At 32.8% G+C, this 15,363-nt stretch overlaps 1 non-coding gene across 1 annotated transcript; it reads left to right on the forward strand.

Annotated features, from left to right (window-relative positions):
• The first annotated feature begins 15,072 nt into the window (after positions 1-15,072).
• On the forward strand, positions 15,073-15,145 carry Trnas-acu (transfer RNA serine (anticodon ACU)). The gene has a single exon. It is a non-coding gene; the product is annotated as a tRNA-Ser (tRNA).
• Positions 15,146-15,363: the final 218 nt, after the last annotated feature.

Consider the following 15,363-nt stretch of genomic DNA (forward strand, 5'->3'; position numbering starts at 1 on the left):
AAGGAGATAGACGACGACCTGGCACCATATGCGTTGTGAACAGGATCGTTGTCTTTTTTTTTTTTTTTTTTTTTTTTACACAGTGATCACCACTTATCAAGGCCCGGAAGCCACTCAGGGATAAGGGTTATTGCAAGTACATCACGTTAGTGAGGAGATTTTATGAAGTGTTTAATTAGGGGGGGCGGTTCATTAGGAATTTGTTAACTTGAAGACATCCAAGTTGTAGTCCGGAGGGAAGCAGGCAGACGGAACAGAGTTCCACAGGCGTGCAGTTCTAAGAAAGAAGCTTTGCTCATGAAATCCACGTTTTGATTTAGGCACAGATATAGAGTGGGGGAAATTTTTCACAGTGGATTCAGCTAGACGGGTGATTTTCGTGAAAGTTTGGCGAGGGGGGACCAGGGATTGGAGTTCAGACGAGCACCTGCCATGAAAATAACGATAACACAAGGATAGGCTCGCAACGTCTCTTCTGTGGGAGAGGGGTTGCAGGGTAGAGAAAAGGGCATCCCCCACTAAACCACGAAGTCTATTTTGTACTCTGTCAAGGCATGATAGGCTGTTTTTGGCAGCTCCTGCCCAGATAAATTCCAACAAAAACCTAACAGCCAGCCATGGTTCTCCCCAGAATGTGCTGCTGCTATCGCGCACAGAAATCACTTTTTCCATAACTACCAACGTAATAGATGCACTGAGACTAAAGCTGCTTTCAGGACTGCCAGCAACCACTGTAAAAGAGTAATAAAAAATGCAAGAGAGCTATATGCCCAGTCTGTTAAATCCAAGGTAGCTGATCAGCGGCTTGGTTCCCACCAGTTTTGGCAAATAACAAATAGGATCCTGAACAGAAGTGTACGTTCTATCCCAACCATTATCAATGGACCAGAGGTTATCTCGTCAGCGTCAGACAAGGCCAAACTATTTGCAAAGAACTTTGCAGCTAATTCTACCCTATGTGACGAAGGCCATCAACTCCCCATATTTCCTCCTATAACACAGAACAAGCTAGGTAATATACAAATATCCGTGCATGAGGTCGCCAAGCTAATCAAGAACCTAGATGAAACGAAAGGAGAAACATTCGCAGATCCTGCCCAGTCTTTTGATTGTTATAGTTTCTCTTAATTTCTTCCAAGGCGAAGCATAATAAACTCCTGTAATTGTGGTTCCATCTTTCAGGTATTTTGCCATCACTACTCTGTTTTGATCCCAGAAGACTGTGAGTATGACTTTGGCAGCGCATGGCTGCGATCTGTCTTCTTCGTATTTGAATCCACTATGTCAGCGTTTTAAAAAGTCAATGGTTGCACATCATTTTCATACGTTTCTTTTATTTCATCAAAAATCTCCTGTGGTGTACGTCCATTCAAATACGATAACCGGATCATTGCATGACATTCAACAGGCCCCATTTCACACCTGACTCAGTTCCAACACCTATAAGTCAGAAATGACAATTATTTCAGAGCTGTAATTTGCCTCATAGCTTCAATGCCCAATTTCAGCTAAATCAGACTACTGGAACTGCACCAGGGATATTACTTATTGAACACATTCCGTTGGAATTTTCCCGAACTATGTATGAGTTATTGAGCTATAATGAGATAAATGTGTAAATTAAAATTTGCAAATAAAAATGGTCACATTCTTGCAAATATAGAATTAAAAGGACGGTTTTATGGAAGGTAATTATTGTTCTGCGTTAAACTGAATCTTGCTTGTTTGATTTCTTATTCTAGAATGTAATATACCCGGTAATTTCTAATTATAGAATGTAGTATACCCGGTAATTTCTCGTCGAACTTTTTTTAGATGAAATTTACAAGTAATATCGAAGGTTTTCGTCATCTCTATTTTATTAGAGTATGTGTATATATTTATATATTGATATATATGTATAAGATTCATTTCAAAACTAATAAACCTATCAATATGAATTTTTGAATGTACCTGTTTGTAATAAAAGTGGGTAATATGAATTATATTCAGTTTGATTTACTTTTATGCAAAAAGGCAAAGAAGTTGAAGCTTTTTTGTGAAATATGAACCATAGGTATTAGTCATATTAGGGGATAACGGTTCATCTGAAGATTCAAATAATTCATATTTGAGCCATAGTTATTAGACAATAATTAATCATGATTACCTAAATTTTAATTTCTTCGTGGGTCCTTTTTACTTTCTAGAATTTTAATCATGTGATATATTTTAATCAAAATTGTAACAAATATTTTAGATATAACTTTCACTATAATTCATTTTAACTAGTACGCGGACATAAACTCTTCTGTTCGGAAGATAAATATTATCCATCTTAAGACGATTATTCTTTTATTTTTAGTTAGTTTTTAATTAACTTATTTAATGTTTGTTGTTACATTCCTGTAATGCTACTAACATTGGACATGTTTCCATTTTGATTAGTAGTTATTGCTATTATTTCTTATTCATAATTTAGATTATATGATTGTAATTGAAAGTATTCATAAAATAATGTGTTTACAGTATGTGACGTTCTCTAATCTAATGATAACGCTACTTTCTCATTTTGCACCAAGAGAATAACAAAGTTTATATTTAACGCCTACAGCATTCACTTATTCTATGCATCAGGTCAGTGAAAAAAATTTTGCACGTTTAAAATTGCATTCTGAAAATGAAAATCTGTGTTTTTAGCATCTTTTTTTAATAATAACGACCCTTTCCCTCTATAACCTGATTCAATTTTTCGATGCGCTTATAAGTGCCTCACTTGTAAGTTTTGTAAGGTTTAGATGTGAATTTAGCTCATATTCAATCCCCTCTCGTGATGATAACCTAAGTGGTTTTGTAATCCTGGAAGTAAGTGATAATCCGAGGGAGATAGTTAATGAGAATATGCAGGATGAGTCAAGAGTTCGTAACATAACCAAATACTTCTAGGAGATATTTGGTTAGTAGTACACTGTGAAAACGAGTATTATCATGATAAAAGATGAGCCCCGTTCAGTTTACTTAAGAAGATCGTTGTCGGATCAACATGAATTAAACTATTGCACAATAATATGAATGATACTTTAATGAATCCAAGATGTTGCAAAAATCAACGAAAACAAAGCTAAAATGGCAGGCCCAGAGATAAAAGATGGCACGAAAAAATAGAAGCTGAATGGTTCTAACGCTATAAAAACCTGGTATAGACAACCTACCTAATTTCTGCTTAAAACGACTAACAGCACTGAATGGCCATTATATGTAGCAGTTGCTTCAACAGACTATTGAGGAATGAAGAGGTCACGCCAATATGGCTTTTAAAAGATGGCACAAGCCTCATACCGAAAAATGAAACACAACGCCCTAGTAAGTGCAGACCCATCTGCTGTCTTACTACTAACTGCAAGCTCGACACTGGTCTAGGCGCACGAGAAAGTGTTTAGGTAGCGAGGCCCAGTTATTAATCAATGAGACCATCCTTGAGAACTGTAAGAATAGAGACAAAGAAACCTAAGCACGGTGTGGATTGATTACCAAAAGGCATATGATAGTGTGCCCCACACGTGTCTACTACGGTGCGCCTATATATGTATAAAATCCATCCAGCAATTAAAGAGAACATGGCTGTACATATAAAAATATGGTAAACGAACATGACATCATACCACATTATCCTTAATCCCTTACATCAAAATCAGAAGAAGAATCATCCAAGGGGATAGTCTATCTTCTTTTACTCTTCTGTCTGACGATATATCCGTTAATCAAACTTTATTCCAATATCTCTGGAGAAGTTATGTAAGAAAAAACTGGAGTGTGTACAATCTGAGCCAAGGCTGCCAACAAGACCTAAACAAACGAGTTAACCACCTACTCTTTATGGATGACCTCAAGCTAAAAAAAATGATATAATAGGCCAAGCAACAGCGTACCAATTATTTTCTTGATGAATTCGCTCAGAACAGATAAGGACGGTTTTATAGATTGGCTAAAAAGAGGATCACTCCACTATGATCAGAAGAGGATTATAATCGCTACCCAAAATCAAGACTTGATGACCAATGGTCTTAAGAAAATGAGTGGCCTAAGCAATGACAGCAAGTGCAGGTTCTGTCATACAGGAGTAGAGAGTGTGAGTCACTTGACATCCAGTTATAAGTTTCTATTCGGGGTCGGCTACTATACGACGCAACATAATGGAGTGAATAAATATCTCCACTGGACCAGTTGTAAAAAGTTGAATATCGAACCTAAAATGCCAGCAAATCCTGGGAACATGTTTACCAGAAAGAACAGTCTGAAATAAGTCATACACCATCCACTATGAATATACAATCCCTACAGCTATGTACCCCCTCCAAAACAATGGAGCTATAAAGCTATATATGGGACAATGAGAAAGAAGAAAACTTATAGCAATTATTGTCCCCAAATAATGCTGGGTTAAGCAGAGTTGAGAGACAAAAATTAACGAAAGACAAAGGTTTTACGTATGACATGAAAAGTAACTGGAAAATTATGAGTATTTCTTTCGTTCCAGTAATTTTAGTAGCAATTGGACTCATGAAAAAGAATTTTGAAAATTGCCCGGCCAAATATACCCGGTGAACGAAGTGCAAAAGACATAGAAATAATTGTACTTAAATAAGACGGTCAGAATATTTTTAAAAAAACTCTCAATAGGAATATTTGGGTAAGCAGGTAAATGTTTGGCATCCGGTAAACAAACTGATAAGAAATCTAATAAAAAAAAAAGAAATATTTTAATACACTTTCTGCAAACCGGCAAAAAAATTTTCACTGACCTTATATTACAGTGTAACCCGGATATAAGAGACCAGAATATAAAAAATATATATAAGATTTTCTCTAATCCACAATTAGAGCCTGTGTTAATGTTCAGTGTAACTCGGATATAAGAACCCCGAATATAAGTGTAACCCAGATATAAGGGAGTTTATTGTTCACCGTAGAAGTCTCTTATATCCGGGTTATACTGTATACGACAAATAAATATTATGGACTAAATGGGAGTTACACAGATGTATTAAAGAAAAAAAAGAGGAAATTCATTAATAAAGAAACAAGTATTCCATTTTACTTATCTATTTATTTTTGAAAATATAATTCAGAACATTTTTTTGGCTTCGCAAGCATTTTTAGAGAGATAGCCATGGATACATGAATAAATAAGTACAGTTTCAAATAATTATTAATTATTAAACCACTATGTCTAAAAATAAACGACGTTGCTTAAATTGTTATTTTTCCCAATGCTATCGTAAAAAGAAAGAGAAAAACCTTAAGTGAGATTTACTCGTCTAGCTCGAAGAATGACGAACGTCAGGGTCGAATCGATTCTTTTTCAAGTGAGGCTTTCCTGTGCGGATCCGCCTGAAGATGGTTCTCTATTGTCCTTTCGTGGAATCTTCAATCAGTGGTGGCTGTCGGAGAGGCCCCTGGCTTATTTAAGCCAACTCTTCGTAGTTATAAATAGTCTAAAGAATGTGACGGAAGCGGTAGTTTCTATCTTGGAATTTTTCTTTCTATCTTCATCATTGTTCTTTGACGATGTTTAGAAACCAGAATGTTGTCATCATATTGATTTTCGCTTATGTTGCCAAACTATTTGCTTCGTGTGGAACGCGTTACATATATCGTATTTACATTTCATTATAATGGAAGATCCCGACAGATGGAATTATTCCCAAGGATAAGCAATTTCTTTTTGAATCTAGTGATAAATTCTTATTTATTGCATCTTTTTAAAAATCTAATATTACCTTTTCGAGTAAGAATTTTTTTCTCCGAAATGGTGCAACACATGGATGGGTATAAATGTTATCCAAACATATGGGTTTCATTCCTGAAGCAATTCACTTTTAATCAAAATATAACTGAACATTATAATCTATTCGTTATCGATTGGTTTGATGTATTCTTCCGTTATCATTCCCGCTTAAATATTACGTGAAAAAAAAATGTCTGACGAGATTTCCGTATTGAAAATTAAACTTTTTTCTATTTAATTTCGTAGTTTCTTTTTACACTCAGCTTTTCTACCCTAATTTCGTATAACTTCTTTGAAAGATATATTTATAATTTACATGACTGAAAGTTGTATCAAAATAATTAATTCCTATTTCAATACCATAAACTGTTTGGAATTGACAGAACACACATATGGGCCGGATTATTTTCTTCTTTTTTTTGATGACTAGGCCTTTGACAACAGAATATTCTTTTCATTGTTTTCGCTCTCAAGTATATATCCGACACAGTAAGACTCAGTTAATCAACCGAGAACCACATCAGTCTATATAAAAACATATAAGATATTAACGGATATATACTCAAGAGTAGATGCACATTTGAAGCATGCCATTCAACAGCGACAAAATAAAGACTGTTGGACATTTATGACTGAAACTTGGTGGACATGTCAAGCATAGACGAAAGTATATTTGTACAAAATATGGTTGGATTGAAAAAAAAAACGACTGAATATTATTAACGATAGAGTAGGTGGTATTTTTGATCATCATTGTTTTGTAGGCTCGCCTGATAAATTTATATTATACAAAACTATAAGAATACCAGTCTCAAGAAAGTTAAATTGATTCCCCTAACAGAAAAAAAACTTGCACCTTTTTTTTCTCCATTTCTGAAGATTAAAACTAAGATATAATACTTATGACTAAACATTATGCCTAGAATCCTTATTTCAAATTTGGTCTAAATCCGCTAAATAATTTTGATTTAAAAAAAATGCCAAAAATGCTCACACTTGATTAGTTTCTTATGCGTGTTTTAAACTCAATGTAAATCAAATATATTTTAATTGTCAAGGGTGGTGTTGTACTCTAAAAATCCTACGAAACTGCAATTTAGAGAATATTTATTAATTGATGTCTTATACATATTGTTAAAATTTCATAGAAATTGGATGTATCTGAATTTTCACGAATGCACTTTTGACATAAAACTAAATTAAACTAAGTGCAATCCACATTGCCCACTCCTATGCATTGCAGTTATCTTTCAAAATTCATAATGATCGGTTAATTAGTTATTCCTATTATATGAATAGATGACTATACGTTATTTTATATAAATAAGGATCTATTTATTTGCGGACTGTTATACCCATCTTCATAACTGTCGATGTTTCAGCCAACTATTCTCCTGGCCATCTTCAGGTAGTTAATCGCGACGGGGTAGGAATGCTATGTCTCTTAACTGTATCCTCAGTAATTACTGGCTTCCATAGATGTTGTTGTCTCACCAGGTTTTAGCCAACTAAACATTTGGCCTGCTTTGGGTTGGATTGAAACCGCTATCTTCAGACAATGCTCATCTGGAACCGTAGAGATTCAACATATCTATTCACTGCGCCACGGGCCCCAAAGAGCGATCAAGGTTTTTAATTCTACTTTAGCCTTCTATTGTCGGATACGAACCAAATGGTATTATATATATATATGGTAAGACGACAACAACACGTATGGAAGGCAGTAAATACTATGAATACAGTTAAGAGACTCAGTATTCTTATTCCGTCGAGATTAACAACCTCGAGAAGGCGAAATGAATAGTTGGCTGAAACGTGGTGAAACAACAACAACAACAACAACAACAACAACAACGAAAGCAACAACAACTATAAAGATGAGGATAACAATCCGCAAATAAATAAAATACAAATCATTCATTTCAAAAGATTCCAATAAAAAAATAAATAAATAAAGATATATCATCTGAAATCCTCTACAATTTATTCTTTATGCTGTACTCAGGAAATCGGCTAATATTTTTGTTGAAACTATATACATTAGGTACATTCTCTTCATGTTCCTGCAAATATATTCCAGTAAATAATTTCTCTCCCTGTAGACATCTCGCTGTTTATTGGAATGCGCGATTAAATTCGTAGTCCCTTTGAAATGCTGTGAATTATTTTATTATAATTATTCTCAAAGGAATTGGTTAAAATGTTAGTAAAAATTCTCACACATTCTCTATTTTAAAGAAAATCCCAACATGAAGTAAGGTTTCATGGGTGAGGGAGAATAAAGGAGATATCAAGTAGTTCTTTGTTGCAAAAGATTACATATTTTTGGAAACAGAGTTCGAAATAGTTAACATAACTCGGTTTAGCAAAATTACGAAGGTAAATTACAGATGATCGGGTAGGGTATGTTCCTCAAACCTACCTGGATAATGGTTGGTTGTTTTTGTTTTACGGCATATCAACCTTTTTCAGGTTATTTAATGCCGAATCTAGTTATTTTGAGGAACGATTCTTATCATTTTTCTTGCTATTGAAAATTACTGTTATGAAAATTACTGTTATGAAAATTAAATGATGTGTCAAACATAACGTCGAAAACTTACTGTTTATGACGTTTTTCCAGATTGTATTAGGTTGGTGCAAAATTAATGTCGTTTTATATATATAGTTGACTGTCAAAAAACGACCTAATTTTTGCATCAAATAATATTTCAAATATTAGGAATCATAATATTAGATTAATTAAAAATTAGATATCTTTTCAATGCAAGCTTTTTCTTTACTTTAATTTTTACTATCTGGCAACTCGGCGTTGCACGATCGTACAATACGCTTAAAGAGGATATTTTAATTTATGCAAGTTGCGTATGTATTATTATAGAATCAATCCTTTATTGATTATTATATATTACGAGGAATAATTTACTCAGTGGACTAATTCACAAAAACAAAAATAAATAAATGTCGTTCATAAAATTTAGCCTGTGTTTGTTTACAACATCATGTCAGTTGATATTTGGGCTTGACGATGAATGTCCTGAAAAAGTCACTTCTGATTAATATTTAGTTTTAAAATATGCAAACGAAGATATGATGTTTTTGAGGCAATTTTAAATGGTACCTCTTCTTTCGTCGTAAATTGAACTTATAAATAAGAAAAAATTAAAACAAAATGGTGAGGTACACCCGGCCTTGGACAGGGGATCATTCGATCCGGAGTCGAATGCTCTACCACTGATCTATATCTCCAGATTATAATAAATCCATTTTTCTAAGACATGATTAGCTGAAATTTTATTATCTCTCTTGCCAGTGTAACGTAAAATATTTTTATGTGAAAAGTTTTCTTTTTTTATCTAAAAGAGAGAAATGTTATTTTTAAGATCGGATTTTTTGGATTTTCGATACTTATCGAATGAATTTCTGTACAAAACATATCTAAGAACACTGCCAGACATATAAATTAACTTTGTGTTAAATTCGTAAAAGAAAGGCTCCGTCGTTTCGGAACCTAAGGTGGAGGAAATCACACATAAAGTGACTTTTATAAAATAGAATATTAGCCAGAAATTATTCAAAGATGACCAGAATTGTGTTATGTGATTTTTCTGGTTTATTTATTTATTTATTTATTCATTTTTGGGGGTCCTGGTGATGGCAATTAATAATTCGAACATTGTGTTCATAAAGGTGTTGCACGCGATGCACTGGTAATGAAAAGTCTTTCATGGAGAATCATTTATTAGTTTTAAAAATGTTTAATAAATGAAACATTGGAAGCTTATTAATGCATTAAAAGGCTTCTAATTACTAAATATTTTAATATTTCAAGCTTAAAAATGTTTCTAAGTAAAACAAATAATCGCAAGTTTTAAATGAATGTTTGTTTTTTTTTATATTTTTGGTGCTCGGCGTTTACCGGGTGTTTATAGGTGTATGTTGAACAACAAAAAAAGACAGGTTGTATTAGGCAGGCAAGGGGGAAAAGAACGTGAAAAACGTTCTTTGCTGTAGCGTCCATTGGAAAACCGGAAGTGGCGAAGGTTAAAATTAAGGCTAGTAAATCGAAAAGAAGGAATGACTTTCGAAAATATCGGCGAAAAAAGCAGCCCCTCCTTGTAAAAAAGTGCCCAGTTTAGGGTGAAGGAATTAGTGTTTTCAAGCGATTTTTTGATATTTGTCGTTCGAAGGGTCCAGATTAAAAATGATACGAATCTCGTAAAAATCTGTCATCTCTGTCGAAAGTTTTCGGTATACATATACAGGGTTACCCAAAAAAACGGCCCCAACTCTAATTAGGGCCCGTTCCTTAGTGTTTTGTCCGAATTAAATGAAACTTTAGTCATAACTAGTTTATTATATTCAAACATCACATAAAAGCACTAGAGTCTTTGGCCTTTTTTTCTCCGTTCTACAGATGTTCTAGATGGCCTCCATTTAGCTTTTGTTTTGTTTTTGCCACCCTGTTTATACATACATACATACAAACATATATACATATATATAAACAGGCAGAATAGATATATATTATAAATGAATCCCCAATTACTATGGCCAAACACTAGTCGATGATACGGATCAATTATGTTGTTTACACGATGATGACCAACACTATGAGAAAAATCTTACTATGGGACACTAATACCTTGGATTTATACACAGAATCATCATCAGAAAACTTGAAAAAATAAAAAAGGTATAACTAACCAAAAGCTCTCTGTTGGCTTTAACAATATATATATATATATATATATATATATATATATATATATATATATATATATATATACTAGCAAAAGTACACGTCGTTGATTGGGTTCAAAAAGAACCTAAAGAAAATGGACTCTGATTTATGAAAGTATGATAGGTTATGAAAAGAAGGGGTTGTAAAGAAATAGCTTCGAATTTGGGGGTATCAAAACCAAAGCAAAATATGATGAAAGTAAAAATAAAATAGATAAACCCCATAATTTATTATACCATACCTGTTCACACTGAAACACTTATCACAATATTCTGTGGATCTATATTAAAAAACCTTGTTAAACTTTGTGACATATTTCCATTCTATGGAGGTCAGGCGCGAACGAACACCCTATAATTCTATTATACCATATTCTTTCAAACTGAAACATAATTATCAAAGTATACTTACTCAGATAGATTTGAAAAGTCTTTATTAAAGTTTGCGCCTATTTCCATTCTATGAAGGCCAGGCGCGAACGCAGACCCCACAATTTTATTATACTATCCCTATTTAAGTTAAAACATACTTATCAAAGTATTATTATGTACATCTATATCAAAAACACTTGTAAACGTTTTTTTTTAATTTTTTCTTTTTTATTTCCATACTTTGTGGACGAGACGCATACGCAGACCCCACAATTTTAATGAATCATCATTATGCTAAATCAAACATATCCATTCCTGTGTCTCGATACATCTTCTATCATTATATGATATCAGTTTTCTATAAGAGACAACCATATAGGAGCCGATTCGTGACCAGACACACACAGAGATGTTCAGCTTTATATCATAGAAGATATATATATATATATATACATATATATATATATATATATATATATATATATATATATATATATATATATATATATATACCACCTTTTTTGGCAATTTTATAAGTTCCAAATCTCAGCAAATGTTGATGAAAATTTTACAAATCAAATGCCTGAATTGTGTAGTGGGCTATGTGATATTTGTCCTTAAGGTCGCACATTCAGGAAATCATTCATCATCTAGAGCTTATTTTTGTCACTTTTTACGGCCATAACATGTTTCGATAAAGTTGTAGTATCTTTCCAACATCAAAAAATCTTTTAAAATTACCACTATTATAGATTTTCGATTGTGCTGAAACGAGAATGACGTTAAAAATTCCAGGAAACAGGAAAGGACAAGCACTATTATAATATTGATCACTCTATAAATTTACGGTATACGTATATATATATATATATATATATATATATATATATATATATATATATATGAACAAATGATTAATAAAACATGTTAAAAGACATCTTGAAAAAGAGTTAAAAACATATTTAATTTTAAAAAAGGAAGCACAAAATAAGTGGATAGTCCTTAATCCGCGGAGTTTCGAAGAAATACTCTCCTTCTCATCAGAGGGCAGGAATTAGCAAAATGCAGGATCGGATTTTGCATATAAAAGTATTTAATGAAACTACAAGTAAGTCACAGATCTTACTTGGTTAAAAAAAAGGTCAGGTAAGGGGAACAGGAGGCAAAAGAAAAATGATAAAAAGATTTCACATGAAATGATAGTCCGGTGAAGGGTAAAATTCCAAAAATGGTAAATCCAAAACGGTCGAATTTAAAATTTCAATCCAATGGGTAAATTCCAAATGATCCAAAATAATCCAAAAGGCAGAGTTCCTTGGAAAAAAGCGCAAATGGAATGAATTCCAAATCATTAAAAGTAAAGCACTGGAGATAAAATTTAAAACACGTCTGTCAAGGCTGGATGAATCAAAAAAATTAAGGTTTAAAAAAAAAAAACGAAAAGCGGTGAAAGTTTAAATTTGAAAAGCAAGGTCAAACTGACCCAGACAAAAAGCGCGAAAGTTAGCGTTAATAATTAGGTCAGCTTAGATATGCACGTGAAAGTCCCAGAATTAAATTAAGAAAACTGATCAGAAGAACAAGTAAATGGCCAAGTTTAAGAAATGGGGCGTCTGTTATATATATATATATATATATATATATATATATATATATATATATATATATATATATATTTAAAAAAAGTGAAAGTAAATAAATAAAAAAAATGAATAAAAAATAAATAAAAAATAGAAAATTATATATATACACACACATACATATATATATACACATACACATACATATACATACATACAGACACACAAATGCACACATACATGTATATACATACACACACGCATATAAATATATATACATATATGTATACATATACAATAACACACACACATATATATACATATATATACAAACACACGCATGCATAAATATATACACATATCCAAAAACATATACAAGTTAAACAAAAACATACATACTTACATACAAAATAAGGGGAGGGAAAGGCCAGTATCTACAAACTCCGGAATAAAGCAAATAAATGTGTATGTAAATGCATATAGTGAAATATAAGTAAACAAATACATAGAATAAAAATGAAAATGATAATGAGTAGGTTGATGTATATATTTAATTAATAGGTATACTTATACCATAAAACGGAGACAGCAGATGGAAAACCGGCCAAAGAAATAAAGAAAAACAAATAAAATTAAAAATATAAAAAGCTTAGAAGGTAAGATTATAAAAAAAGAAAAAAAATTATGGGAAAAGCTATATATTTGAAGGGTTAATTAAATATATATATATATATATATATATATATATATATATATGTATGTATGTATAGAACAATTGCGTTTTAATATACAATACAATGGAGCTTATTTGACCATATATAGAGTGCTCAATATTATAATATTAATCCATTAATGACTAAAAATAAAATCGAATAGAGCCGATTATATATGCCACCCATCTATTCATTAGATCAATCATATTTTTCCTGAATTTTTGTTTTTCGTTGTTTTCAAAATATTTTATCTTCCATTCAGAAATATGAACTTAAGGTTTTGTCAAAGAAAATCACAACCCATTCTCCTCTTCGTAAATATTTGCCGTCGACCTGGGAATCATTGTTGCTTGAATTCTATTTAATTGATGTTAAATTTGGCCCCTGCCAACAACGTATTCACAAATCATTACTTAGATACGCAGATTTGACGGCCTTCTGCTTGGCTGTGACCTTGGCTTGGCATAAACACTTCGACCGACCCGTTCAAAGTGGATGACCCCCATTTCTCATTTAACCAATCTTGATTAACCCAAATAATTTAGCATTATCCACTCTTCACTCTTATAATCATATCACAGTCATCGAATGGTCACGCCTGGACAACCTAATGACCTTTCATCTTCAAGTAAAATCGACCCCTTCCTCCCACTCTAATTTTCATTTCTCTTTTCTCTTTCTCTCTCATTCTCTCTATCTTTATTTCTATTTCTATATCTATTTCTATTTCTCTCAGCATCCCGTTCTCGCCAGGAACTTTGACTGACGCTAAACATTTTAACTGATTTCACGTTATGACTTTGAGGGCAATTCTCATTGAGGAAGATTTTTCTTCTTTCTCCAAAACAAATAATTAAAACTCTTCCAAGAACACATCATTCGTTGATGAATCATATCTTAGAAATTATCGAAGCAATAATATTTTTCATTGTTAATTAAATTGGATCTCGATGTTCCTGCCAGACGCTTTTCGTGACTTTCCTACCGAAATCATCCCATTATTAGAACAAATTACGAAAATTGGTTGTCAAAAATTATTTTGGATGAACCAATACTATACTTCAATGTTATACCAATATTTATTGGCTCCATTGTTTTTAGTTGAAAAATATGTGAAACAAAATGAAGGGTTGGTTGGTTGGTTTTGTTTTACGGCATATCAACCCTTTTCAGGTTATTTAATGCCGAATCCAAAGATTTTGAAGAAAATTTTTTTAATAGAATATATTTGTTGTTTTCACGTCGGTTTCTATTTAACCCATAGTTGGGACCCTAACAAGTACTACCACTCTGGGTCAGAGTGGACCTGGGAGCAATGGTAATTAAATAGTGGCTCCACACTCCCCAAAGCCCACAAGCTGGAGCCTCACCACTGGATATAGTTTAAGGTCATATCCAGGACCCCCATTGAGGGACTTTTACCATCTGCAGGGGGAAATCGGCGTATTCTAATGCCCCACCGACAGGGCCACAAAATGAAGGGAGATTAATAATAATTTTTCTGGCTCATCAAGAACCAATATATGTCTAGTAATAAATAGAATTGAATATATATGCGTGTGTGTATGCTACTTCTTTATGTGTAGTAAAATATGTTATATGTACTCGTTATAAAATTCTAAATGTTTATTTATTTATTAATGCGTGTGTATATATACCAATAAAACTTTCCAACGAATGCACCAGATTGAAAAATTATTTTTCCCCCTCAAAAGTGTTTGTCCCTAGATTGTCCTTATCTATATATGGTTCGTAACGAACAACGCCGAATCACACAAAAATCCCTTAATAAGGGTTTTGGGGTCGTTCCGTTTTTGTCGAAAAAGTTATCTGCCTATGTCAACAGAATATAGCACTGTCTGTATACAGTCGCGATAACATTTCCGGTATACGGACAGGATTTATGGCGCAATGGAAAACGCGTCTGACTACTGATCAGGAGATCTCAGGTTCGAATCCTGGCAAGTTCGTAATAATTTTAACCATCATTTTATCCAACGATTACTCATTATCCTTACCCTTAGTTAGGTATTTTTGTTTTTTTTCCAGTGATTTTGTTTTTTGCATATGAGAATTTCCCATACTACTATTTTATAGGTTAATCGTTGATGGTAAGACGATGTTGAGTGTACTTGATGTTGAGTGTACTCGATTTTGTGTTTGATTCGGTGTTGTGTGTGCCAACGCG

Source organism: Euprymna scolopes, chromosome 27 (genome assembly GCF_053919585.1).
Source record: "Euprymna scolopes isolate OS-2025 chromosome 27, ASM5391958v1, whole genome shotgun sequence".
In the NCBI taxonomy this organism is placed as follows: domain Eukaryota; kingdom Metazoa; phylum Mollusca; class Cephalopoda; order Sepiida; family Sepiolidae; genus Euprymna; species Euprymna scolopes.